The sequence below is a fragment of the Felis catus genome, unplaced genomic scaffold (genome assembly GCF_018350175.1).
Source record: "Felis catus isolate Fca126 unplaced genomic scaffold, F.catus_Fca126_mat1.0 Un_scaffold_42, whole genome shotgun sequence".
Taxonomy (NCBI): Eukaryota; Metazoa; Chordata; class Mammalia; order Carnivora; family Felidae; genus Felis; species Felis catus.
In genome coordinates this window covers 214,821-239,715 of record NW_025408537.1, presented here as the reverse complement: position 1 = coordinate 239,715, position 24,895 = coordinate 214,821, and the positions used below count along the sequence as shown (strand labels likewise).

The following is a 24,895-nucleotide window of genomic DNA, read 5'->3' as shown; positions in this document are numbered from 1 at the left end:
CTCCCCTTGTGGACCCAATCGCATGGTCTGGCAACACCACGTGCCTGGGGTTCAAGAAGCATGGCAGTGTCCCTCGGCATGGTGCCTGGAACCTCACAATGTCATTCTGCAGGCCCGGCTGCAGTTGTCTGAGAGAATTGCTGAGTCCTACCCGACCAGTGGCCCATAGATTTGCGTGGCCAGGAAGCCAAAGACTGAACGTTCCCGGCCCTCTCCCCTGTGCCCTCAACTTAGCCCATTCGGGTGACCACTGCCCTGCTGTGGGTTCAGTACCTGGAGCCTCTTGGGTCCTAACCTAATCCCTACCCCTAACCGGAAACCTCAACCGAATCCTAACCCGATCTTGAAACCTAATCAAACAATTGACCCCCGCTGTCTCCTGGTCCCTTACTTCATTCTTCTAGCGAGATCACGAGACTGGAGTTGCTTTGGCCCTGGCAATGTCCTGGACCCAACCCTAACCCTAGCTCAGACTCTCTCCCAATGGGGATGTAAGCAACAAACCATAAATCGTCTATGAGAAAAATTGAAGAAACCCAAAGAAATGGAAAACATTCCATGCTCACGTATTAGAAGAACAAACATTTGGGGCGCCTGGGTGGCACAGTCGGTTAAGCGTCCGACTTCAACCAGGTCACGATCTCGCCATCCATGATATCGAGCCCCACGTCAGGCTCTGGGCTGATGGCTCAGAGCCTGGAGCCTGTTTCCTATTCTGTGTCTCCCTCTCTCTCTTCCAATCCCCTGTTCATGCTCTGTCTCTGTCTGTCCCCAAAAAATAAATAAACGTTGAAAAAAAAAGAAGAACAAACATTGTTAAGATGTCAATACTACCAAAGCAATCGACACACTCAATGCAATCCCTATCAAAAAACATGAGCTTTCTCCACAGAGCTAGAACAAACAACCCTAAAATGTGTAAGGATGCAGAAAAGATACCAAAAGCCAAAGTCATGTTGAAAAAGAAAACAAAGGTGGAAACATGACTATTTTGGATGTATGGTGTATTAGAAAGCTGCATTCATCAAGACAGTATGTACAGGCACAGAAACGGAGACAGACGTCAATGGAACAGAATATGGAACCCAGAAATATACCCTCAAACATAAGGTGAGTAATCTTTGTTAACACAGAAAGAATATCCAATGGAATAAGAGTCTCTTCAGCAAATGGTACTAGGAATACTGGACAGTGAGAATGATGAACCTGGACACTGTTCTTAAACCACACACACACACACACACACACACACACACACACACACCTCAAAATGGATGAATTATCTAAATGTAAGTCAGGAACCATCAAAATCCTAGAGGAGATAACAGGCAATGTACCTCCTTGATCCTGGCCGCAGCAACTTCTCGCTTGTCATGTCTCCAGAAGCAAGGGCAATAAAAACCACAATGAACTATTGGGTCCTGAAGATAAAAAGCTTCTGCACAGCAGGGGACAAAATCAGCTAAACTAAAAGGCAACTGAATGAAGTGGGAGAAGATATTTGCAGGTGACATATCAGATAAAGGGTTAGTATCCAAAATCTATAAAAACTTATCACACTCAACACCCAGAAACCAAATAATCCAGTGAAGAAATGGGCAAAAGACATGAAGAGACACCTTAAGAAAGATGACATCCAGATCGGTCACACATGAAAAGATGCTCAATCTCACTGGTCATCACTGAAATACAAATGAAACCCACAATGAGATATCCCCTCACACCTATCAGAATGGCTAAAATTAACATCTCCGGAAACGACAGATGTTGGCAAGGATGCAGGGAAAGGGAACCCTTTTGCAATGCTGGTGCGAATGCAAAGTGGTGTAGCCATTCTGGACAATAGTATGGAGATTCGTCACAAAAACAAAAAATAGAGCTACACTAGGACCCAGCAATTGCACTACTAGGTATTGATCCAAAAGATACACTAACGCTGACTCGAAGTGGCACGTGTACTCCAATATTTATAGCAGCATTCTCAACAATAGCTAAGTTATGCAAAGAGCCCAAATGACCACTGACAGATGAATGGATAAAGAAGATATGGTATATGCATACAATGGACTATTACTCTGCGATCAAAAAGAATGAAATCTCGCTCTTTGCAACAACGGGGATGGAACCGGAGTTTCTTAAGCTAAGCAAAATATGCCAGAGAACGACACACATACTATGATTCCTCTCATCTGTCGAATTTAATAAAACTGATGAACATAGTGCAAGGAAAGCAAAAAGAAGATACACACAGAGAGGGAGTCAAATGATAAGAGACTGTTAAATAGAGGGAAGAATCTCAGGGTTCCTGGAGGGTTACTGAATAGGGGTATGGGCTAAATGGGTGATGGGCATTAGGGGTGGACCTTGGGATGAGTATTGGGTATATTTTGTACTTGATGGGTCACTAAATTCTACTGCTGAAACTGTATTCCTCTATAAGGTAACTAACTTGGGCTTCAATTTTAAAAAGAAGAAATATTAAAAATAAGTAAAGAAATGTACCACCAGTCAAAAGAAAAGAATATTTAAATCAGGCTCTTGAGTGGAAAGGAAAGACTAAAAGTGTCACAGACATGAAAGGATCAGAGAAAACATCAAGAAACAATGATAAAACAACTAGTAGAATGGGACTAAATATATACCTAGCAATAATCACTCTGACTATAAATGGACTAAATGCTCCAATCCAAAGACATTGGATAGGGCGTCAGAATGGACAAAACAAACAAACAAGCAAACAAAAAACAATGTCTATCTGGATGCTGCCTACAAAGCCTTATTCGGACTTAAGTCTCCTGCAGATTTGTTATTTTTTTTTAATTTTTTTAATGTTTATTTATTTTTGAGACAGAGAGAGACCAAGCATGAACGGGGGAGGGTCAGAGAGAGGGAGACACAGAATCTGAAACAGGCTCCAGGCTCTGAGCTGTCAGCACAGTGCCCGACGTGGGGCTCGACCTCAGGGACTGCGAGATCATGACCTGAGCCGAAGTTGGCCCCTTAACCGACTGAGCCACCCAGGCGCCCCAAGTCTCCTGCAGATTTGAAGTGAGGGAATGAAGAAATATTTATCATGCCAATAATGTCAAAAGAAAGCCAGTAGCCATACTTATATCAGGCAAAATAAACTTTAAAACCGAGACTCTATTTTGGTACCCTTTGGGTAAATACCTAATAGTGACATTGCATGCACCCAGTATTTATAGCAGAATTATCAACAGTAGCCCAACTATGGAGAAAGCCCAAGTATCCATCAACTGATGAAGGTGTAAAGAAGTTGTGGTGTGTGTATGTATATGTATGTATATGCATATGGACATACATGTATGTTCATATATACATACATACGTATATACAATGAAATATAACTCAGCTTCAAGAAGAATGAAATCTTGCCATTTGCAATGATGTGGATGGAGCTCGAATGTATTATGCTACGTGAAATACGTCAATCAGAGAAAGACATATATGATTTCACTCATGTGGAAGTTAAGAAACAAAACACATGAAAACTAAGGAAGGAGCCAGGAAAAGAGAAGCATGGTAACAAACCACATGAGTCTCTTAATGTTAGAGAAAAAAAAAAGTGAAAGTTGATGGAGGGAGATGGGTCAGCGCTGGGCTAGATGGAGGACGAGTATTAAGGAGAGCACTTGTTGTGATGAGCACTGGGTGTTGTATGTAAAGGATGAATCACCGAATTCTACTCCTAAACCCGAGAATGCACTGTATGTCAACTAAGACTTAAATTAAAATACATACATACATACATACATACAGGTATAACAAGAGATGAAGGCAGACACGATCTCATACTAAAGGGGACAGCCAAACAAGAAGATCCAATGATTGTAAATTTCGATGTACCCAACATGCGATCACCAAGTATACAAAACATTTAGCAACAACCGTAAAGGAACTCATTTATAATAATATGATGATAGTAGAGGACTTTAACACATCACTCACATCAATGGACAGAACCTATAAACAGAACGTCAACAAGGAAACAATGGCTTTGAATGACACACTGGACCAGAAGGGTTTAACAGATATATTCAGAACACTCCATACTAAAATGGCAGAGTACACATTCTTTTCAAGCATACCCGGGGCGTTCTCCAGAATTGATCACATTGTAGGTCATAAATCAGGCCTCAAGAGGTACCCAACGACAGAGATCAGACCAAGCATCTTTTCTAACCACAAAGCTAGGAAACTTGAAGTCAACCACAAAAAGAGGGCGGGGGGGGGGGAGGGCGGGAAGGCCACAAATAAAGGGAGGTTAAGTAACATGCTACTAAATGAATGGGTCAAACAGGAAATCAATGAGAAAATACACTGAAACAAATGAAAATGAAAATACACTGGTAAAACCCTTTGGAATGCGGCAAAAGCAGTCTATGATGGAAGTAGATAGCAATACAAGCCTACCTTAAAGAGCAAGAAAATTCTCAAAGAATCCTAACTTACACCTAAAGGAATGAGAAAAAGAGCAGCAGAAGGAAGGAAATAATAGAGTTTAGGGCAGAAATAAGGAATATAGAAACCAAAAAGACACTAGACCAAATCAATGAAAGCAGGGGCTGGATCATTGAAAGCAGTAATCAACTTGAAAACCTCCTAGGCAGACTCTTCACAAAGAAGACAGAAAGAACTCAAATGAAATCACAAATAAGAAAGGAGAAATGACAGTCAACACCACAAAAATACAATTAGAAGATAATATTATGAACAACTATATGCAACAAATTGGACACTCTGAGAAAAATGGACAAATTACTAGAAACACACACACTACCAAAACTGAAACAGGAAGATACCTAAAATCTGAAAACAGAAAGATACCCCATCAGTAATTAAAAAAAATCTCCCCCCAACACAAGAGATCATGGCCAGATGGCTTCATTGATGAATTCTACCATCCATTCAAGGAAGAGGTAATATGTATTCTCCTCAAATTATTACAAAAAATAAAAAAAGAAGGAAATCTTACAAATTCATCGTATGAGGCCATCATTACCCTGATACCAAAACGAGATGAAGCCTCCACTAAAACTGAAAACTGCAGCTGCGCCTGTGTGGGTCGGTCGGTTTACTGTCCAACTCTTAATTTTGGATTAGGACATTATCTTGCGGTACGTGGGTTCGAGTCCCACGTTGGGCCCTGCCATGACAGTGTGGGGCGTGGCCAGGATTCTCTCTCTCCCTGTCTCTCTGCCCCTCCCTCACTTTTATGTACTCTATCTAAGGAAAGAAATAAGCATTTAAAAAAATGTTTAAAAAATTTTAAATAAAACTGCAGAGCAATAGCCTGATGACTATGTATGCCGAAATTCTCATTAAAATACCTTCAAATCAAAGTCCACAATACATTGATAGAATCATTTACCATAATCAAGTGGGATATATTCCTGGGCTGCAAGCGTGGTTCCACATTCACATATCAATCAACATGATGCACCACAATAATAGAAGAAAGCATAAGAACAATAGGATGCTTTCAACAGATGCAGGGAAACTATTTGATAAAATGTCACATCCATTCATGATAAAAACCCTCAGCAAAGTACATTGAGACTCAACCTACCTGCACATAATAAAGGTCGTCTATGAAAAACCCACAGCTCATCTCATCCTCAATGGGTAAAAATTGAGAGTTTTTTTCCAAAGTCAGGGACAAGCTAGGAATGACCCCTCTCACCACTGTTATCCCACATAGTACGGGAAACCCTAACCACAGCACTCAGACGACAAAAAGAAATAAGAGGCATCCAAATCGGCAAGGAAGAAGTAGCACTTTCGCTGTTTGGAACTGACATGATAGGTTCTATAAAAAACATGAAAGGTTCCCTTAAAAATTGCTAGAATCGATATATGAATTCGACAGGTCACAATCTACAGAAATCAAGGAACATAGATGTATTGAATTTCTAACACAAATCATGAATTAACACAGAGAGAAAGTAAGGGATCAATCCCATTGACAGGCTCACAAATACCACAAGAAACCAGGCATACACCTAACCAAAGAGGTGAAAGACCTGTACTCTAAACGCTATGAAACACTGATGAAATAAATGGAAGAGGACACAAAGAAATGGACATACATTTCATGTTCATGGATGGGAAGCACAAAATACTGTTAAAATGTCTACACTCCTCAAAGCAATCTACACATATAATGAAATGAAGTGTGATAGGGATATCACACTCACAAAAGCATTTGTCACAGAACAAGAACAAATAATCTCAAAATGTGTATGGAATGACAAAAGTCCCCAAACAGCCAACACAAACTTGTAGAAGAAAAGCAAAGCTGGAGACATCACAATTCCAGACTTTCGGTTATATTACAAAGCTATACTGATCAGAACAGTATGATCAGTATGTCCGTACTGAACAGTACTGACAAAACAACAACAAAACATAACAACAACAACAAACTCATACGCATAGATCAATAGCATGGACACCCAGAAATAAACTCACACCTCTATGGTCAATTAATTCTCAACAAAGCAGGAAAGAACATCCAATGGAAAAAAAAGATAGTCTTGGGACACATGGGTGGCCCAGTCAAGAAAGCGTGTGATGGTGGGTTCAGCTCAGGTCATGATCTCAGGGCAGTGCAGAGCATGCGTGGGATTCTCTCTCTCCATATCTCTCTGCCCCTCTTCTGCATGCTCGCTCGCTCTCTCTCTCTCTCTCTCTCTCTCTCTCAAAAATAAATACATAAATTAAAAAAAAAGGCTCCTCAACATATGGTTTTGGAAAAACTGGACAGCAATCTGCAAAACAAAACAAAAACAACGTACCAATTTCTTACAACATACACAAAAATAAATCCAACATGGACAAAGACCTATATGTGAAACCTGAAACCATAAAAATCCCAGAGGATAACACGGGTAGTATCTTACTTGACATTGCCTGTACAAACGTCTTTGTAGATATATCTCTAGAGGTAAGGGAAACGCAAGCAAAAATAATGAGACTTTATAAAAATTAAAACCTTCCGTCACCAAGGAAATAATCAACAAAACGAAAACATCAACAGAATGATATTTGCAAACGACATCGGATAAAGGGTTAGTGTCCAAAATATATACAGTTATACAGCACGCAAAAAATGAGAAATCTGATTAAAAATGGGCAGAAGACACGAGTGGACATTTCCCGAAGGAAGACATATACATGGCCAAGAGACACATGAAAAAATGCTCAACAATACTGATCTTCAGGGAAATACAATTCGAAAGTACAATGAGAGAACACATCACATCTGTCACAATGGCTAAAATCAATGAAGGATGACACAGCAGGTGTTGCCATGGATGTGGGGAAAGAATAACCCTCTTGCACTGTGGGTAGGAATGCAAACTGGTGCAGCCACTCTGGAAAACCACATGGAGATGTCAAAAACAAAACAAAACTGGAAATAGAAGTACCTTACAATCCAGCAACTTCACTACAAGGTATTTCCACAAAGAATACAAAATCTTCAAAGGGATACATGCACCGTGATGTTTACAGCAGCATTTTCTACAAAAGCCAAATGACAGAAACTATCCAAGCACCCATCAACTGATGAATAAATTGAGATGTGGTCTATGGAATGTAATATGATTTAGCCGTAAAAACGTGAAATCTTGCCATTTGCCACAAGGTGGATGGAGAGAGAGAATGTTATGCTGGGGGAAATAAGCCTGTCGGAGAAAGACAAATACCCAATGATTTCGCTAACACATGGCAAGAAAAAACAAAGGGGCAGGGGGAGGAGACAAACGGACTCTTAACTAGGAAAGGAACTGAGGAGTTCCACAGCGAGGTGAGGGAATGGGTGAAACAGCGGATGGGGATTAAGAAGTGCACCTGGGATGAGCACCGGGTGACGTGTGGAAGTGTTGCTCTATATTGGACACCTGAAACTAATATTACACTGTATCTTCACTCAGTGGAATTTAAATTCAAAGATAACATAAGGTTACTGAGACTTACCTACCGGGTTTTCAGTAGTGTTCAATCACTTCACTAGGTTGGAAAAATAACCATGAAATTTTTAAAAAAGCATGTATGATATGTGGGACAGTTTGTGCCCTTACCTTGGCCTCTGGGTCCAGCAGGACTCGGAACATGGGTCCCAGCTCCTTCTTCTAGAAGGTCGTGAGACGAGCATTTCATGGATCCACGTCCTACTTGAATGCAGCTCCCGTGCTTCTGAATTTCTGTTAGGGTTTCTTCCCGGAAACAAGCCTGGATCTGGAACAAATCATCGATTGCATCTATGAGGTGATGTCGTGGGACCCCGCAATCCACAAGTCCTTTAGTAAAATACGTCTTGTTCAAACAGTGTCCGGGAAGGGGTGGAATGAAACACGGGAACAGCCCAGAAAATGCAAAGGCCTGTGCAGCTCAGCGACCAGCTTGACCAGGGAAGCCACCCGGCGCCCCCTCCTCAGCACTCAGTACAACAAGGCAGCTTCTCTCTGGCGACTCAGGAGATGCCAAGTTGCTGCTAAGCTCCCAAGGTCTCCCCTGGGGCGGGTGGCAGAACCTGCTGGAAATGCAGCTCTCGTCTCTGTACTCAGGCACCAGCAGAGGCCTGAGTCCTCTGAGAGCAAGCAAAGCCCTTCCTGCTCTGAGGTGCCCTGGGTCAGAAAAGCAGATGGTGCGCCCTCTGCTGGCTATCACTGCCCAGCAGAGGAACCCGCCCCTCGGGGGTCTGTGGTTCTTGAGCTCTCTCTGCTGGCCATCATGGGAATTCCTCCAATGTTGAAGGCCCTGGTTGCTCAGCTGAGAGACCGAAGGTGCTCTGGGCAACTAAGCCTGTTCTCCTCGTTGGGAAGGTTTTAGTGACAGGGCCTGGGACCCAAAATCTTTTCCTTCTCTTTCTTGTGAGTGAAGAATGAAACCGAATTTATTAACGTAACGACATCATTTGTAATGTTTTAAGCAATATTCACAGAAAAATAGACCACCGATTTACACATGCTGAACAAGACGTAATTTTGTTTACCACCAAAATACTTAGGTTAGATAAAGAATGGACACCTTTGAGAGAGAGAGATACCGGCGTCCAGCTATGGAGTGAATGAGTCCTAGGGATACAAGGGACAGCCAATGGAATGGAGTCAATCTTGTAACAATATTGTTGCATGCTTTCACAGGATAGCTACACTTGTGGTTGAGTACAACATAATGTAGAGACATATGGAATGACTACAATGTATGCCTAAAACTAACACAACGAATATGTGAACAATATTTCAATTAAAAATAGACATCCTTTACACTATCTTTAATTTCTTCTTCTTTGCCACTAAACTATCCTTCCAGGGGCGCTTGGGTGGCTTAGTCGGTTAAGCGTCCGACTTTGAGTCAAGTCAGGATTTGGCAGTCCATGAGTTTGAGCCCCGCATCAAGCTCTGTCCTGAGAGCTCAGAGCCTTGAGCCTGCCTCCTATTCGGTGTCTCCCACTCTATCCCCCTCCCCAGCTCGGGTTCTCTCAAAAAAAGAAACATTAAAAATGAAAAATCATTCCTCATTGAGAATCTGCGAATTTCCATTCATACCAGATTCTCTAACATCACCTTCCTGGTGTTGAAAGCTTATCTGAAAAGTCACGAATAACATCTTTGATGACACATATGTGACAACGTCAGAATGCAACTTACAGGGAGCTACACATCAGTTGTGAATTTACAGTGTGTATCCTTGGCTAATATTTCCAATGAAATGTGCTTTAGGGATACGGATGGATGAAATAATGTCCATCCGTCATATAGGTCAATTTCCTATAGGACTATTATGCCTTCAATGACTAATTGCCATCTCTTCAGAACTAAAAGAAAGCTGGGTCAAGAAAATGTCTTTGAATTTCATGTAAGAGAAGACTAGGGTGTTTGAAAGGGTCCACCTACCTTCTGGATTCCTCAGATTGGTTGTGGAGAGGAGGATAGCAACCTATGATTTGGATGCACACCGCTAGTCCCAGAGGGAGGATGTGTACCTTATTGTCAAATATATATATATATATATATATATATATATATATATATATATATATATATTTTTTTTTTACCAATATTACTAGTCCACCTCTGCCAGGTCCAGACTGCAGGACCTGGGGGCAACGCAATGCCTGATGCCTGGGTTCAGAACTTGAGGAAGGCAGGCTGGCGGGGGAGGGGGGAAATCCAACAGAGCCTGGGGCACTGAGGGAGATGGCCCTGGGACACCTCCCCACAGGGCAGGCTATGGAGTTTACCTGCCAAAGAGCGGCACACTCTCCCTCAAGACATCCCTCTCCATGACAGAACGTGAGGCTGAACCTCACAATTCCAGAAGAAATGAGGGCTACCCATCTTTTCAATTCCAATGGCCTCTGCAGAACTTGGACCCAGGGATGTTGGAGTCTTGGGGCCATGGAACCCTGATGCCCATGATAGAAGCCCTTTCTGCCCCAGCACTCAGAGCCACTTCCTACATCCCCTCTCCCCTGGCCCATCTAACCGTGTCCACATACCGGACCAGGTCTCTACTTTCCTTCTTGTACTTCCTCTTTGTCTCTGTTTCTCTCTAACCACATCTCTCTCTATTTCTTCCTTTCACTCTCTAGGGAGTGGTGTATTATACTGTGCTAAACTTTGTTCTTATACTTGTGAATATCCAATGTTCCCAGCACCAGTTATTCAAAAGACTACTCTTCTCCACTGTGTATTATTGACTCCCTTGTCGAATACTAGGTGACTGTGATGCATGGGTTTAGTTTGGGCTCTCAATTTCTGTTCCATTGTCTTGTGTGTGTGCTTATGCCAGTGACATAATTGATTTCTTTGTGTTAGAATGACGCTTGAAATCAAGAAGGTGGATGCCTCCTGTTTTGTTCTTTCTTGCGTTGGCTACATGGGGTCTTTTTGTGGTTCCAAATAAATTTTAGGATATGATTTTCTAATTGCATAAATATTGCATCGGAGTCTTGATAGAGATTGCACTGAATCTCTAGATGGCTTTGGGTAATATGGACATTGTATCTGTATTAATTCCTCCGAAAGTTGGACATGGGATGGCTTTTCACTGACTTGTGTGTTCTCCCCTTTCTTTCACCCAAATTGAATTTCTTCCATTTCTGCACACAGGTTTTATAGTTTTCTGTAGAGAGATTTTCATTTCCTTGGCTAATGGTATTGCTATAATTTTTATTGTTTTTGATGCTATTGTAAATGGGATTGTTTTCTTTACTTCTTCTCAGATAATTGGGTTAGTGTATAGGAATGATACAGAATTTGATATGGTGACTTTATAGTTTGGAACTTCACTGCATTTCTTGATTAGATATTAATAGGTTCTTTTACATTAAACTTTTTATTTCAGTCCTTTACCTAGTTAAAAAAAAAACAACATGTTATTTGGGAATAGCTGACACACTACGTTACATTAGTTTCATATGAAAAACATAGTCATTGGCAAATGTATACATTCTGCTATGCTAATACAGGTGTAGCTATCATCTGTCACCATGCATCACTACTCCAGTACCATTCTCTATGTGCCCTATGCTATATCTTCTATCTGAGTCATTCATTGCATAACCAGAAGCCTGCATCATCCAATCCCCTTCACATATCTAGGGCATCCTTGTCTTGTGCCTGATCTTAGCGGAAAATCTTTAACAATTTCACTACTGAGTATGACATTAGCTGTTGGCTTCACATACATGGCCTTTGTTATGTTGAGATCGGACCCTTCTACACAGAATTTTAAAGAGATTTTTACCACAAATGGATACCAAATTTTCTCAGAACGCTTTTTCTGTGTCTATTGACATCATCACATGAGTTTCCTTTTTCCTTTTTAACATGTATTTATTTAGTTTAGTTTAAACGTATTTATGTGTTTTTTTAGTACTCATTTTTTCAAGTTTTTATTTAAATTCCAGTTGGTTAACATGCAGTGAAATGTTAGCTTCAGGTAAAGAATGTAGTCATCCATCACTTACATACAACACCCAGTGATCCTCACTACTAGTGCCCTCCATAGTCCATCACCCATTTAACCCATCTCCCTATGCCACCTCCATGGCGACGTCCCTGGACCGAACCCTAACCCAGGCTAAGGCTCTCCCCCATGGGGACCCAATTCCAACATCTGACAACACCACGCACCTGGGGTCCATAAGCGATGCAGGCTGAATCGGCATGGAACCTAGAAGCTCACCATGTCATTTCCCAGGCCCGGCTGCAGCTACTAAGAGGATTCTGGAGGCCTCCTCGACCAGGGGCAAATCGTCGTCTGTGGCCAAGGCAGCCAAAGACAGATCCTGCACGGAACCATCCCTTGTGCCCTCAGTTCAGCCCTTTGGGGACACCACTGCCCTGCTGAGGGTTCGGCGCCTGGAGCCTGCGGGGACCTAACCCTAAACCTACCCTACCCCGAACCGGGACCCTCCACCGAAACCTAAGCCTGCCTTGATACCTAACCCTGGAATTGAGCTGACTTCTGGCATGGGCCCTTACTTCAGCCCTCGAGGGAGATCACAAGACTGGAGTCGCTTCGGCACAGGCTACGTCCGTGGACCGAACTCTAACAGAGCTAAGGCTCAGTCCCCATGGGGCCCCAATTCCAACGTCTGACAACACCACGGGCCTGGGGTCCAGAAGCGGTGCAAGCTGACTCGGCATGGAACCTGGAAGCTCACCATGTCGTTTCCGAGGCCTGGGTGCAGCAGTGCGAAAGGATTCCGGAGGCCTCCTCGACCAGGGGCCGATCGAAGTTTGTGGCCTTGGCAGCCAAAGACGGATCCTGACCGGCACCGTCCCATGTGCCCTCAACTCAGCCTTTCGGCCGAAACCTAAGCCTGCCTCGATCCCTAATCCTGCATTTGAGCCGCCTTCTGGCATGGGCCCTCACTTTGGCCCGAACCCTAACCCTAGCTGGCTCTCCCCTCATGGGGACCCAATTCCAACGTCTGACAGCACCACGCGCCTGGGGTCCAGAAGCGGTGCAGGCTGACTCGGCATGGAACCTGGAAGCTCACCATGTCGTTTCCGAGGCCCGCTGCAGCAGTGCGAAGAGGATTCCGGAGGCCTCCTCGACCAGGGGCCGATCGAAGTTTGTGGCCTTGGCAGCCAAAGACGGATCCTGACCGGCACCGTCCCATGTGCCCTCAACTCAGCCTTTCGGGGAGAACACTGCCCTGCTGTGGGTTCGGCGCCTGGAACCTCCTGGGACCTAACCCTAACCCTAACCCTACCCCGAACCGGGACCCTCCCCGAAACCTAAGCCTGCCTCGATCCCTAATCCTGCATTTGAGCCGCCTTCTGGCATGGGCCCTCACTTCAGCCCTCGAGGGAGATCACGAGACCGGAGTCGCTTCAGCCCTGGCGACGTCCCTGGCCCGAACCCTAACCCTAGCTAAGGCTCTCCCCTCATGGGGACCCAATTCCAACGTCTGACAGCATCACGCGCCTGGGTTCCAGAAGCGGTGCAGGCTGACTCGGCAAGGAACCTGGAAGCTCACCATGTCGTTTCCCAGGCCCGCTGCAGCTGCCCTAGAGGATTCCGGAGGCCTCCTCGACCAGGGGCTTAAGGACGCGTGTGGCTTTGGCAGCCAAAGAGGGATCCTGACCGGCACCGTCCCTTGTGCCCTCAACTCAGCCCTTCGGGGAGACCACGGCCCTGCTGTGGGTTCGGCGCCTGGAGCCTCCTGGGACATAACCCTAACCTTACCCCTATCCCAAACCAGGAACCTCCACCGAAACCTAAGCCTGCCTCGATCCCTAACCCTGCAATTGAGCTGACTTCTGGCATGGGCCCTCACTTCAGCCCTCGAGGGAGATCATGAGACCAGAGTCACTTCGGCCCTGGCGACGTCCCTGGTTCGAACCCGAACCATAGCTAAGGCTCTCTCCCCATGGGGACCCAATTCCAACGTCTGACAACTCCACATGCCTGGGGTCCAGAAGCGGTGCAGGACGACTTGGCAGGGAACCTGGAGGACCACCATGTCGTTTCCCAGGCCCGGCTGCAGCTCGGGAGAGGATTCCGGAGGCCTCCTCGACCAGGGGTGATCAACGTGTGTGGCCTTTGCAGACAAAGCCGCACCCTGACAGGCACCGTCCCTTGTGCCCTCATCTCAGCCCTTGGGGAGACCACTGCCCTGTTGTGGGTTCGGCGTCTGGAGCCTCCTGGGAGCTAACCCTAACCCTAACCCTACCCCGAACCGTGACCCTCCACCGAAACCTAAGCCTGCCCCAAACCCTAACCCTGCAATTGAGCCGCCTTCTGGCATGGGCCCTCACTTCACCCCTCGAGGGAGATCATGAGACGGGAGTCGCTACAGCCCTGGCAATGTCCCTGGACAGAACCGTAACCCTAGCTAAGGCTCTCTCCCCATGGGGACCCAATTCCAACGTCAGAAAATACCACGCGCCTGGGGTCCAGAAGCGGTGGAGGCTGACTCGCCATGGAAACTGGAAGCTCACCATGTCGTTTCCCACGCCCGGCTGCACCTGCCCGAGAGGATTCCGGAAGTCTCCTCGACCAGGGGCCAATTGAAGTTTGTGGCCGTGGCAGCCAAAGACAGATCCTGGCCGGCACCGTCCCTTGTGCCCTCAACTCAGCCCTTCGGGGAGACCACTGCCCTGTTGTGTGTTCGGTGCCGGGAGCCTCATGGGACCTTACCCTAACACTAACCGTACCCCGAACCGGGACCCTCCACCAAAAGTTAAGCCTGCCTCAATCCCTAACCCTGCAATTGAGCATCCTCCTCACCCGTGGCTGTCACTTACCATGGCTCATCATGGCTGATCCTCTCTGGGCCTCCTCACCAGGGGCTGCTCACCTCGGGCCTCCTCGTCCGGGGCTGTCACTTACCATGGCTCATCATGCCTGAAGCCTCTCCCTGTACCTGAATGCAGCCTCCTGACCATGGGGTCTCAGCTAGGAAACTTCCGGGAAAGGTTCGAGTAGTGGGAGACACAGAATCCCATGCAGACCCTCCAGCGGCTGTGCAGTGAGCACAAAATCCCAAGCGAGACATATGCCTGAATCCCAAAAGCCAACAAACCTTGTGGTCTCAGGTCCGAAAGTCCCGGGTTAGGACCGAGGAATGCCAGACACAGAATCCCAAACAACTGCTATGAGCTGTGGCTTCCAGGCCCTTAGTCAATTACCATGGCTCACCATGGCTGAAGCCGCTCCCTGTACCTGAGAGAAAGGGGTCACAGAATACCAAACAGCCTCCAGAACCTGGGGTCTCAGCTTAGAATCTCCCGGAAATGGTCCCAGAAATCAGAGAGACACAGAAACCCAAGCAGCCCATCCAGGGATGTGCAGCGAGCACAAAATCCCAAGGGAGACATAAGTTAGACACAAAAAACCCTGTGGTCTCAGCTCAGAAATTCCCGAGATAGGTCAGATGGATGCCAGACACACAATCCCAATCAGCTACTGTGAGACCCGGCTTCGAGGCCGGGAGTCAATTACCATGGCTTTCCACGGCTGAGGCCACTCCCTGTACCTGAGAGAATGGGGTCACACAATCACAAACACCGGCAGACCCTGGGATCCCTGCTCAGAAACTCCCGGGCAAGTTCCGAGGGATTGGAGACACAGAATTGGTAGTGGCCCTGCTCGCCCCGGCCTCCAGGCTCACCCCGGGACTCCTCGCCCCGGGGCTGCTCGCCCAGGGGCTCCTCGCCCGGGGCTGCTCGCCCCGGGGCCTCCACGCCCGGGGCAGCCTGCTATGGCTCACTATGGCTGAAGCCGTTCCTGTACCTGAGAGAAGGGGTCTCACAAACACAAACACCCGCCAGGCTCTGGGTTCCCTTCTCAGAAACTCCCGGGGAAGTTCGGAGGGATAGGATGCACAAAATGGGTAGTGCTCCTGCTCGCCCCGGGCCTCCACGCCCGGGGCTGTATCTTACCATGGCTCATCAGGGCTGAAGCCTCTCCCTGTACCCGACAGAAATGGGTCAGTGTTTCTCACACAGGCTCCAGACCATGGGGTATGAGCTGAGAAACATACGCGGAAGTTTAGAGAAGTCGGAGACAAAGAATCCCAAGCAGCCCCTCCAGCGGCTATGCAGCGAGCACAAAATCCCAAAGAGACATATGCCTGAATCCTAAAAAGCCAACAAACCATTCCTCTCAGCTCAGAAACTCCCGGGATAAAACCGAGGGATGGGAGACACAGAATCCCAAACACCTGCTACGAGCCCCGGCCTCCAGGCCCTGAGTCATTACCATGGCTCACCATGGCTGAAGCCACTCCCTGTACCTGAGAGAAATGGGTCAGAGTATCCCACACAGCCTCCACACCATGGGGTCTCAGCTGAGAAACTTTGGGGGAAGGTTGGAGAAGTGGGAGACACAGAATCCCAAGCAGCCCCTCCAGAAGCTATGCAGCGAGCACAAAATCCCAAGGAAACTACGCCCCGGGCCTCCTAAAAAGCGAACAAACCCTTCCCTCTCACCTCAGAAACTCCCAGGTTAGGACCGAGGGATGCGAGACCCAGAATCCCAAACACCTGCTACGACCCCTGGCCTCCAGGGCCTGAGTCATTACCACGGCTCAAGACGGCTGAAGCCGGTCCCTTTAACTGAGAGAAAGGGGTCAGAGAACACGAAACAGCCTCCAGACACTGGGGTCTCAGCTGAGAAACTCCCCAGAAAGGTCCGATGGTTTGGAGACAGAGAATAGGAAGTGCCCCGCTAGCCCTGGGGCCTCCTCGCCCGAGGCTGTCTCATACCATGCCTCATCATGCCTGTTGCCTTCCCCTGTACCTGAGAGAAACGGGTCAGGGTATCCCACACAGCCTCCAGACCAGGGGGTCTCAGCTAAGAAACTTACAGGGAAGGTTGGAGAAGTGGGAGACACAGAATCCCAAGTAGCCCCTCCAGGGGCTATGCAGCGAACTCAAAATCCCAAGGAAACATAGGCCTGAATCCTAAAAAGCCAACAAACCCTTCCTGTCAGCTCAGAAACTCCCGGGTTAGGACCGAGGGATGCGAGACCCAGAATCCCAAACACCTGCTAGGAACCCCGGCCTCCAGGCCCTGAGTCATTACGATGGCTCACCTTGGCTGAAGCCGCTCCCTTTACCTGAGAGAAAGGGGTCACAGAACCTGAAACAGACTCCAGACACTAGGGTCTCAGCTGAGAAACTCCCCGGAAAGGTCTGATGGATTGGAGACTAAAGATAGGAAGTGCCCCGCTCGCCCCGGGCCTCCAGGCCCGGGGCTGCTCGCCCCGGGCCTCCACGCCCGGGGCTGCTCGCCCCGGGCCTCCAGGCCCGGGGCTGCTCGCCCCGGGCCTCCAGGCCCGGGGCTGCTCGCCCCGGGCCTCCAGGCCCGGGGCTGCTCGCTATGGCCCTGAAGCCGTTCCTGTACCTGAAAGATGGGCTCACACCAGACACCCGCCAGGCTCTGGGTTCCCTGCTCAGCCCTCGGGGAAGTTCGGAGGGATAGGATGCACAAAATGGGTTGTGCTCCTGCTCGCCCCGGGCCTCCACGCCCGGGGCTGTATCTTACCATGGCTCATCATGCCTGAAGCCTCTCCCTGTACCTAACAGAAACGGGTCAGAGTATCCCACACAGCCTCCAGACCAGGGGGTCTCATCTAAGAAACTTACGGGGAAGGATGGAGAAGTGGGAGACACAGAATTCCATGCAGCCCCTCCAGGGGCTATGCAGCAAGCACAAAATCCCAAGGAGGCATATGCCTGAATCCTGAAAAGCCAACAAACCCTTCCTCTCAGCTCCGAAACTCCCGGGTTAGGACCGAAGGATGCGAGACCCAGAATCCCAAACACCTGCTACGAGCCCCGGCCTCCAGGCCCTGAGTCATTATCATGGCTCACCATGGCTGGAGCCGCTCCCCGTACCTGAGATAAAGGGGTCACAGAACCAGAAACAGCCTCCAGACACAGGGGTCTCAGCTCAGAAACTCCCCAGAAAGGTCCGAGGGATTGGGGACACAAAAAGGGAAGTGCCCCGCTCCTCCAGGCCCGGGCCGGGCCTCCAGGCCCGGGGCTGCTCGCCCCGGGCCTCCAGGCCCGGGGCTGCTCGCCCCGGGCCTCCAGGCCCGGGGCTGCTCGCCCCGGGCCTCCAGGCCCGGGGCTGCTCGCCCCGGGCCTCCAGGCCCGGGGCTGCTCGCCCCGGGCCTCCAGGCCCGGGGCTGCTCGCCCCGGGCCTCCAGGCCCGGGCTGCTCGCCCCGGGCCTCCAGGCCCGGGGCTGCTCGCCCCGGGCCTCCACGCCCGGGGCTGCTCGCCCCGGGCCTCCACGCCCGGGGCTGCTCGCCCCGGGCCTCCACGCCCGGGGCTGCTCGCCCCGGGCCTCCACGCCCGGGGCTGCTCGCCCCGGGCCTCCACGCCCGGGGCTGCTCGCTATGGCTCACTATGCCTGAAGCCGTTCCTGTACCTGAAAGATGGGCTCACACCAACACAAACACCCGCCAGGCTCTGGGTTCCCTGCTCAGAAACCCTCGGGGAAGTTCGGAGGGATAGGTTGCACAAAATGGGTTGTGCTCCTGCTCGCCCGGGGCCTCCACGCCCGGGGCTGTATCTTACCATGGCTCATCAGGGCTGAAGCCTCTCCCTGTACCCCACAGAAACGGGTCAGTGTTTCCCACACAGCCTCCAGACCAGGGGGTCTCAGCTAAGAAACTTACGGGGAAGGATGGAGAAGTGGGAGACACAGAATGCCATGCAGCCCCTCCAGCGGCTATGCAGCAAGCACAAAATCCCTAGGAGGCATATGCCTGAATCCTGAAAAGCCAACAAACCCTTCCTCTCAGCTCCGAAACTCCCGGGTTAGGACCGAGGGATGCGAGACCCAGAATCCCAAACACCTGCTACGAGCCCCGGCCTCCAGGCCCTGAGTCATTCCCATGGCTCACCATGGCTGGAGCCGTTCCCTGTACCTGAGATAAAGGGGTCACAGAACCAGAAACAGTCTCCAGACACTGGGGTCTCAGCTCAGAAACTCCCCAGAAAGGTCCGAGGGATTGGGGACACAAAATGGGAAGTGCCCCGCTCGCCCCGGGCCTCCAGGCCCGGGGCTGCTCGCCCCGGGCCTCCAGGCCCGGGGCTGCTCGCCCCGGGCCTCCAGGCCCGGGGCTGCTCGCCCCGGGCCTCCAGGCCCGGGGCTGCTCGCCCCGGGCCTCCAGGCCCGGGGCTGCTCGCCCCGGGCCTCCAGGCCCGGGGCTGCTCGCCCCGGGCCTCCAGGCCCGGGGCTGCTCGCCCCGGGCCTCCAGGCCCGGGGCTGCTCGCCCCGGGCCTCCAGGCCCGGGGCTGCTCGCCCCGGGCCTCCAGGCCCGGGGCTGCTCGCCCCGGGCCTCCAGGCCCGGGGCTGCTCGCCCCGGGCCTCCAGGCCCGGGGCTGCTCGCCCCGGGCCTCCAGGCCCGGGGCTGCTCGCCCCGGGCCTCCAGGCCCGGGGCTGCTCGCCCCGGGCCTCCACGCCCGGGGCTGCTCGCCCCGGGCCTCCACGCCCGGGGCTGCTCGCCCCGGGCCTCCACGCCCGGGGCTGCTCGCTATGGCTCACTATGCCTGAAGCCGTTCCTGTACCTGAAAGATGGGCTCACACCAATACAGACACCCGCCAGGCTCTGGGTTCCCTGCTCAGAAACCCTCGGGGAAGTTCGGAGGGATAGGTTGCACAAAATGGGTTGTGCTCCTGCTCGCCCGGGGCCTCCACGCCCGGGGCTGTATCTTACCATGGCTCATCAGGGCTGAAGCCTCTCCCTGTACCCCACAGAAACGGGTCAGTGTTTCCCACACAGCCTCCAGACCAGGGGGTCTCAGCTAAGAAACTTACGGGGAAGGATGGAGAAGTGGGAGACACAGAATGCCATGCAGCCCCCTCCAGCGGCTATGCAGCAAGCACAAAATCCCTAGGAGGCATATGCCTGAATCCTGAAAAGCCAACAAACCCTTCCTCTCAGCTCCGAAACTCCCGGGTTAGGACCGAGGGATGCGAGACCCAGAATCCCAAACACCTGCTACGAGCCCCGGCCTCCAGGCCCTGAGTCATTCCCATGGCTCACCATGGCTGGAGCCGTTCCCTGTACCTGAGATAAAGGGGTCACAGAACCAGAAACAGTCTCCAGACACTGGGGTCTCAGCTCAGAAACTCCCCAGAAAGGTGGGAGGGATTGGGGACACAAAATGGGAAGTGCCCCGCTCGCCCCGGGCCTCCAGGCCCGGGGCTGCTCGCCCCGGGCCTCCAGGCCCGGGGCTGCTCGCCCCGGGCCTCCAGGCCCGGGGCTGCTCGCCCCGGGCCTCCACGCCCGGGGCTGCTCGCCCCGGGCCTCCACGCCCGGGGCTGCTCGCCCCGGGCCTCCACGCCCGGGGCTGCTCGCTATGGCTCACTATGCCTGAAGCCGTTCCTGTACCTGAAAGATGGGCTCACACCAATACAGACACCCGCCAGGCTCTGGGTTCCCTGCTCAGAAACCCTCGGGGAAGTTCGGAGGGATAGGTTGCACAAAATGGGTTGTGCTCCTGCTCGCCCGGGGCCTCCACGCCCGGGGCTGTATCTTACCATGGCTCATCAGGGCTGAAGCCTCTCCCTGTACCCCACAGAAACGGGTCAGTGTTTCCCACACAGCCTCCAGACCAGGGGGTCTCAGCTAAGAAACTTACGGGGAAGGATGGAGAAGTGGGAGACACAGAATGCCATGCAGCCCCCTCCAGCGGCTATGCAGCAAGCACAAAATCCCTAGGAGGCATATGCCTGAATCCTGAAAAGCCAACAAACCCTTCCTCTCAGCTCCGAAACTCCCGGGTTAGGACCGAGGGATGCGAGACCCAGAATCCCAAACACCTGCTACGAGCCCCGGCCTCCAGGCCCTGAGTCATTCCCATGGCTCACCATGGCTGGAGCCGTTCCCTGTACCTGAGATAAAGGGGTCACAGAACCAGAAACAGTCTCCAGACACTGGGGTCTCAGCTCAGAAACTCCCCAGAAAGGTGGGAGGGATTGGGGACACAAAATGGGAAGTGCCCCGCTCGCCCCGGGCCTCCAGGCCCGGGGCTGCTCGCCCCGGGCCTCCAGGCCCGGGGCTGCTCGCCCCGGGCCTCCAGGCCCGGGGCTGCTCGCCCCGGGCCTCCAGGCCCGGGGCTGCTCGCCCCGGGCCTCCAGGCCCGGGGCTGCTCGCCCCGGGCCTCCAGGCCCGGGGCTGCTCGCCCCGGGCCTCCAGGCCCGGGGCTGCTCGCCCCGGGCCTCCAGGCCCGGGGCTGCTCGCCCCGGGCCTCCAGGCCCGGGGCTGCTCGCCCCGGGCCTCCAGGCCCGGGGCTGCTCGCCCCGGGCCTCCAGGCCCGGGGCTGCTCGCCCCGGGCCTCCAGGCCCGGGGCTGCTCGCCCCGGGCCTCCACGCCCGGGGCTGCTCGCCCCGGGCCTCCACGCCCGGGGCTGCTCGCTATGGCTCACTATGCCTGAAGCCGTTCCTGTACCTGAAAGATGGGCTCACACCAACAAAGACACCCGCCAGGCTCTGGGTTCCCTGCTCAGAAACCCTCGGGGAAGTTCGGAGGGATAGGTTGCACAAAATGGGTTGTGCTGCTCGCCCGGGGCCTCCACGCCCGGGGCTGTATCTTACCATGGCTCATCAGGGCTGAAGCCTCTCCCTGTACCCCACAGAAACGGGTCAGTGTTTCCCACACAGCCTCCAGACCAGGGGGTCTCAGCTAAGAAACTTACGGGGAAGGATGGAGAAGTGGGAGACACAGAATGCCATGCAGCCCCCTCCAGCGGCTATGCAGCAAGCACAAAATCCCTAGGAGGCATATGCCTGAATCCTGAAAAGCCAACAAACCCTTCCTCTCAGCTCCGAAACTCCCGGGTTAGGACCGAGGGATGCGAGACCCAGAATCCCAAACACCTGCTACGAGCCCCGGCCTCCAGGCCCTGAGTCATTCCCATGGCTCACCATGGCTGGAGCCGTTCCCTGTACCTGAGATAAAGGGGTCACAGAACCAGAAACAGGCTCCAGACACTGGGGTCTCAGCTCAGAAACTCCCCAGAAAGGTGGGAGGGATTGGGGACACAAAATGGGAAGTGCCCCGCTCGCCCCGGGCCTCCAGGCCCGGGGCTGCTCGCCCCGGGCCTCCAGGCCCGGGGCTGCTCGCCCCGGGCCTCCAGGCCCGGGGCTGCTCGCCCCGGGCCTCCAGGCCCGGGGCTGCTCGCCCCGGGCCTCCAGGCCCGGGGCTGCTCGCCCCGGGCCTCCAGGCCCGGGGCTGCTCGCCCCGGGCCTCCACGCCCGGGGCTGCTCGCTATGGCTCACCAGGCCTGAAGCCGTTCCTGTACCTGAAAGATGGGCTCACACAAACACAAACACCCGCCAGGCTCTGGGTTCCCTGCTCAGCCCTCGGGGAAGTTCCAGGGATAGGTTGCACAAAATGGATAGTGCTGCTCGCCCCGGGCCTCCACGCCCGGGGCTGTATCTCGCCCCATGGCTCATCAGGGCTGAAGCTGCTCTCCCTGTACCTCCAGAAACGGGTCAGTGCTTCCCACACAGCCTCCAGACCAGGGGCTGCTCGCTAAGAAACTTACGGGGAAGGATGGAGAAGTGGGAGACACAGGCCATGCAGCCCCCTCCAGCGGCTATGCAGCAAGCACAAAATCCCGGAGGCATATGCCTGAATCCTGAAAAGCCAACAAGCCCTTCCTCTCAGCTCCGAAACTCCCGGGTTAGGACCGGGGCTGCGAGACCCAGAATCCCAAACACCTGCTACGAGCCCCGGGCCTCCAGGCCCTGCTCGCCCCGGGCCTCCCATGGCTCACGGGGCATGGCTCGCCCCGAGCCTCCCTGGCCCGGGGCTGCTCGCCCCGGGCCTCCAGGCCCGGGGCTGCTCGCCCCGGGCCTCCAGGCCCGGGGCTGCTCGCCCCGGGCCTCCAGGCCCGGGGCTGCTCGCCCCGGGCCTCCAGGCCCGGGGCTGCTCGCCCCGGGCCTCCAGGCCCGGGGCTGCTCGCCCCGGGCCTCCAGGCCCGGGGCTGCTCGCCCCGGGCCTCCAGGCCCGGGGCTGCTCGCCCCGGGCCTCCAGGCCCGGGGCTGCTCGCCCCGGGCCTCCAGGCCCGGGGCTGCTCGCCCCGGGCCTCCAGGCCCGGGGCTGCTCGCCCCGGGCCTCCAGGCCCGGGGCTGCTCGCCCCGGGCCTCCAGGCCCGGGGCTGCTCGCCCCGGGCCTCCAGGCCCGGGGCTGCTCGCCCCGGGCCTCCAGGCCCGGGGCTGCTCGCCCCGGGCCTCCAGGCCCGGGGCTGCTCGCCCCGGGCCTCCAGGCCCGGGGCTGCTCGCCCCGGGCCTCCAGGCCCGGGGCTGCTCGCCCCGGGCCTCCAGGCCCGGGGCTGCTCGCCCCGGGCCTCCAGGCCCGGGGCTGCTCGCCCCGGGCCTCCAGGCCCGGGGCTGCTCGCCCCGGGCCTCCAGGCCCGGGGCTGCTCGCCCCGGGCCTCCAGGCCCGGGGCTGCTCGCCCCGGGCCTCCAGGCCCGGGGCTGCTCGCCCCGGGCCTCCAGGCCCGGGGCTGCTCGCCCCGGGCCTCCAGGCCCGGGGCTGCTCGCCCCGGGCCTCCAGGCCCGGGGCTGCTCGCCCCGGGCCTCCAGGCCCGGGGCTGCTCGCCCCGGGCCTCCAGGCCCGGGGCTGCTCGCCCCGGGCCTCCAGGCCCGGGGCTGCTCGCCCCGGGCCTCCAGGCCCGGGGCTGCTCGCCCCGGGCCTCCAGGCCCGGGGCTGCTCGCCCCGGGCCTCCAGGCCCGGGGCTGCTCGCCCCGGGCCTCCAGGCCCGGGGCTGCTCGCCCCGGGCCTCCACGCCCGGGGCTGCTCGCCCCGGGCCTCCAGGCCCGGGGCTGCTCGCCCCGGGCCTCCACGCCCGGGGCTGCTCGCCCCGGGCCTCCACGCCCGGGGCTGCTCGCCCCGGGCCTCCACGCCCGGGGCTGCTCGCTATGGCTCACTATGCCTGAAGCCGTTCCTGTACCTGAAAGATGGGCTCACACCAACACAAACACCCGCCAGGCTCTGGGTTCCCTGCTCAGCCCCGGGGAAGTTCGGAGGGATAGGTTGCACAAAATGGGTTGTGCTCCTGCTCGCCCCGGGCCTCCACGCCCGGGGCTGTATCTTACCATGGCTCATCAGGGCTGAAGCTGCTCTCCCTGTACCCGACAGAAACGGGTCAGTGTTTCCCACACAGCCTCCAGACCAGGGGGTGCTCAGCTAAGAAACTTACGGGGAAGGATGGAGAAGTGGGAGACACAGAATGCCATGCAGCCCCCTCCGGGGGCTATGCAGCAAGCACAAAATCCCTAGGAGGCATATGCCTGAATCCTGAAAAGCCAACAAACCCTTCCTCTCAGCTCCGAAACTCCCGGGTTAGGACCGAGGGCTGCGAGACCCAGAATCCCAAACACGGGGCTGCTACGAGCCCCGGCCTCCAGGCCCTGAGTCGTTCCCATGGCTCACCATGGCTGGAGCCGTTCCCTGTACCTGAGATAAAGGGGTCACAGAACCAGAAACAGGCTCCAGACACAGGGGTGCTCAGCTCAGAAACTCCCCAGAAAGGTGGGAGGGATTGGGGACACAAAATAGGAAGTGCCCCGCTCGCCCCGGGCCTCCAGGCCCGGGGCTGCTCGCCCCGGGCCTCCAGGCCCGGGGCTGCTCGCCCCGGGCCTCCAGGCCCGGGGCTGCTCGCCCCGGGCCTCCAGGCCCGGGGCTGCTCGCCCCGGGCCTCCACGCCCGGGGCTGCTCGCCCCGGGCCTCCACGCCCGGGGCTGCTCGCCCCGGGCCTCCACGCCCGGGGCTGCTCGCCCCGGGCCTCCACGCCCGGGGCTGCTCGCTATGGCTCACTATGCCTGAAGCCGTTCCTGTACCTGAAAGATGGGCTCACACCAATACAGACACCCGCCAGGCTC

At 53.7% G+C, this 24,895-nt stretch overlaps 1 long non-coding RNA gene across 13 annotated transcripts in view; it reads right to left on the bottom strand.

The window, feature by feature from the left end:
- The window catches only part of LOC109497123, a 115,666-nt gene extending 100,002 nt beyond the window's left edge, over window positions 1–15,664 (bottom strand). For 9 of the 13 annotated variants that reach the window (XR_006593654.1, XR_006593657.1, XR_006593653.1 and 6 more), the window contains exon 1: window positions 8,106–8,903. This is a non-coding gene — a long non-coding RNA (uncharacterized LOC109497123). Of the gene's footprint in view, window positions 1–8,105; window positions 8,904–12,167; window positions 12,838–14,792 lie in introns of those variants that run through there. The other 4 variants (XR_006593663.1, XR_006593664.1, XR_006593661.1 and 1 more) reach the window with 4 other exon arrangements.
- Window positions 15,665–24,895: the final 9,231 nt, after the last annotated feature.